This window comes from Petaurus breviceps, unplaced genomic scaffold (assembly GCF_028583685.1).
Source record: "Petaurus breviceps papuanus isolate PSGF00001 unplaced genomic scaffold, PetGlider_PUasm1.0 91133, whole genome shotgun sequence".
NCBI classification, from domain to species: Eukaryota; Metazoa; Chordata; class Mammalia; order Diprotodontia; family Petauridae; genus Petaurus; species Petaurus breviceps.
Window position 1 is genome coordinate 17,630,049 of NW_027187419.1, and position 3,967 is coordinate 17,634,015.

General features: G+C 35.9%; 1 pseudogene; it reads right to left on the reverse strand.

Annotated features, from left to right (window-relative positions):
• Positions 1 to 1,093: 1,093 nt before the first annotated feature.
• Positions 1,094 to 1,863, reverse strand: LOC138154865 (tetraspanin-8 pseudogene; annotated as a pseudogene).
• Positions 1,864 to 3,967: the final 2,104 nt, after the last annotated feature.

Genomic DNA, 3,967 nt, shown 5'->3' on the forward strand with positions numbered 1-3,967 from the left:
CAGGTGAAGAGGTGAATCCAGTTCTTTTGAATGTAATGTTTGTTTTTTGCTCTTTGTGTTTTTTGTTTGTTTGTTTTCCCTAATCTGCTTCATAAATTCTGATCCAAGATGTATATGGTAAATGAAAGGCCTTGGAAAATAATTGGAATATTTAACAAAGTCTACATGGAATAAAATGTAATTACTTCTTAATCAGTACGTATGTATATTCAACCAGCACCCAGAACACTAGAGACTTGGCAGCTCAGTCTCTGAATATTCCAAAGGTTTATTTGACTACAGAGAGCATAACTAGGAGCAGTTGATAGAACTTGCAAAAACAATTTAAGCTTGACATAATGAAAAAATTCCTAACAATTCATGCTATCCAAAAGTGAAATGGGTTTCATGAGAGGAATTAGTTTTCCCCTCAACTGAGATCTTCAAAGCACTAGACTGCTACTTATCAGCTACGTGGTAGAACATAAAGGGTGAAACAATAGGGAACTGAGGTTGCTTCTAACTCTGAAATTCTATGCTTCTGTGATTTGCATAAAAATATATTCTTTTGCTATAAAATATTGTTACCCCATATTTTATTAAATTGAAACATTTTCTCAGATATTAACAAACTTTCATCTTAGTAATCAATACTTATTTAGAGAAAATCAAGTTATTGTGTGTTAACATTGTAGATACTATTAATAGTAATAAACATTTATTTAAGTCTTTAGACTTAATTCCTAATTTCCCCTTCTCTCCCACCCCCACAGAGTAATCTCTCAATCAGGCTTCCATCCAATGACTATTTAGGACAAGAATGAGCTTTTAGGACAAGAACTATGCCTTGCATGCTTATATAATCTGATGAAACAATGCCTGTGTTTTCTTGCTGGAAGGAAGTTATCATGTGAGCAAATCCCACAAAGAGGGACCCATATACTGGACCTCCTGCATACAACATTATTTAAGCAGCTCGTAAATAATGGTCACTTCCTTCATTTCCCTTTGAGAAATTTCTCTGGGAACCACTTTAATAATCTTCTTATAAGCATATAGATCGCAAGCCAGCAGACTAGTAGAAAATGCTATTCCATTTTGTTCCCTTCAGTCTTCATGATATTGAGACTAAAAGACACAAAATAACTGGCCATGTAACCTTGAGCAAGTTATTCAACCCCAATTGCTTTAAAGAAAAATTTATAATATAGTCACCCCACATCTCCTTGTAAACTTGTTTTCCCATATACACCACACAAATATCATTTGTATTAGCATCATTTCTACAGTCACATGATGAAGAATACTGGTCAAAGTTCTTTCCTTAGTCAGCAGCTCCATTGATCAAACCATAACATTTAATTTTTTTTTAATTGGTTCAAGCTGTTTTTAAATGTTCCATGTTGAATACCATATTGGGTCAAAGTTTTCACTTGTTCTTAGAAATGCTTTTTAAATGACTCTTCAATGTTGGATTTGTAAACAATGCCTACCCCAACTGCAGCAATCTGAAAAATCACAATCAGAAATAGTCCAATGAAGAACAGTAGTATGCAATGAGTTTCTTTCATAGCACCACAGCATTCCTAGAAACAAAGGATCAAGATAATGGCACCCGTGGCTATCAGGAGATTTGCAGCAGCATATATATTGAGTCCAGCTGCTTCTCCACCAATGATCTCTTGACCATGTTTGCTGACATGTGTGTATATTGATACTCCCATGGTGGAGCAGTCATATAACCAGAATATGAAGCTGAAGATAAAAATAGAGTATTTTATAAATCTTCTGACAGCTCCCATTTCTGTGCTTTTGTAATAGGCTCCTAAGGAGCTTCTGTAGCCCAAGTCTCTGCTCTTCTGAATCCAAAGATTCTAGGAGGCTAGGCACAGGGCAGGGAAGAGTATATTTCTTCAGATGTTACTAGATTCTCTGTTTAGTTTTGACTCTAGGATCATCATCATTATCATCACACACACACACACACACACACACACATACATGACAAGCTCTTCACCAGGAAGTTCAGCATCATGGAGGCTACTTAGCATCAGTACCCTCAGTCTCTCAGTTACCCTTCTATTTGGAGGGCTAAAGGGCAAAGTCAAAAAGTCTTCCCATAGCTTCCCTTTATAGGGAATTCAAAATCCCAGCCATCTCTTCATTTACCACCAATCACTCTTCTTGGTTTCATCATGCTCCATCATCATCATGCTCCATGTCTGGATACCATCTAGCATCTATCCTCCCTTTTCAGCTTCCTTTTCAGTTTTTTTTCTTTCCCCATTTGATTCTATGCTCCCTAAGATCAAGGACTGTCTTTTCTTTTTCTTTCTTCTGTCCTCAGCACTTAACACAGTGCCTTGAACATATTAGGCTCTTAATAAATGTTTATCATATTTCAGGTATAGGATATAACCTATACAAAAACAGTAAGATGAGTAATGGACTATGTATGAAGAGACACAAGGAGGCTGTTTGGTAGGACTGTACAGAACATGAAGGCATGTATGATATGTGAAATATAGATTAGAGCCATATTATGAAGGAACGTAAATGTCAAATAGGTTTGTATTTATTTCTACCTAGAAGCAATAGGGAGACACCAGAAACTTTTTGAGTAAGGGAACAATATGGTGAAAAATGTGCTTTAGAGATACCATTTGGTAGTTACATGGAGGGTGCATTGTGGAGGAGAAAAACTAGATGCAGAGAAATCATTTAAGGAGCTACTACGATAATCCAGGTGAGAAGTACTGAGTGTGAACTGAGGTGTTGGCTATGTAATTAAAAAGGAGACGTGAGAGATGACAAGAAGCAAGAATTGCCAAGAATGTATGATGGGTAAGAGACATAATTCCAAAGCTGAGACCTTGGATGGGTATAGAAGGATGGCAACCGAGACAAGGAAGGTAGCAAAAGGGTAATTTTGGGAAGAGAGTAGTTAGTTCCACTTTGGATATATTGAATTTGAGATACTTATGGAACTGCCATTTCAAAATGTCCAATAGTAGATGGTCATTCAGCATGCATTTGTTCAGTGCTTCCTATTTGTCAGACTCTGTGCTAAGTTGGCAATGAGCCAATGCTAGAGTAGGATAGGATTCCATAATTCCTAGAGGAGGGCAGCTAAAGTTAGAAACATCTTGTCCTCTCTATAATGAAGTAAGATGAATTGTGATGCAAATTGAATTAAACTGCATGAATGCCATTAGAGGTTCTTGTTAGTGGTTGTCTTGTACTTGTTAGATGTTTCTAGTTAATTTATTCATTTGTATAACAAGTATTAATTAAATACCATCCATGAGTAAAGTCCAATGCTACATGCTAAGGCTATAGGTACAAAATGAAAAGCCATCTTTGTGCTCAAGGGGACTACATTTTAGCAGAGGGGCATAACACTTACAAAGAATATGAATTGAAGGTAATGTGAGAAGGGGTAGCACACTAACAACTAGAGAGGCTTTCCTAGTTCTTGCTTTTCAACTGAATTTAATAAATATTTATTAAATTCCTATTATTCCTATTATGTGCATGATAACCATGCTAAGTAGTGGGCATAGAATGATGAGAAAATTACACCATCCCTCAAAGAGACTGCAATATGATAGAAAAGTTATGACAACTACACAAAAAGTATGATACAACTCAGAATATGAAAAGTGTTCTAATATGGAGAAATCCAAATAAAGTAATATGGGATATTTGAGAAAGGGAAGGTCATTTCTAGCAAGATTCTTCCACCAGTAATAACAGAGGAGAGATGTCTGACATACTCTGTTATATAATGAGTACTTGGTACTCTTCCATACTAAGACACCAATGGTAACAAGCTGGGTATCAGATTGAAGATCTCGTTCAATAAAAATCCAACCCAAACCAATATATAGGGTCACAGAGGAAATTTTAATGTATTGTGTTCAAGATTCTGTGCTTCTTTGTCTCTTATCTAAGAATAAAAATTTAAATTTTCATCATTTGGAAGAAC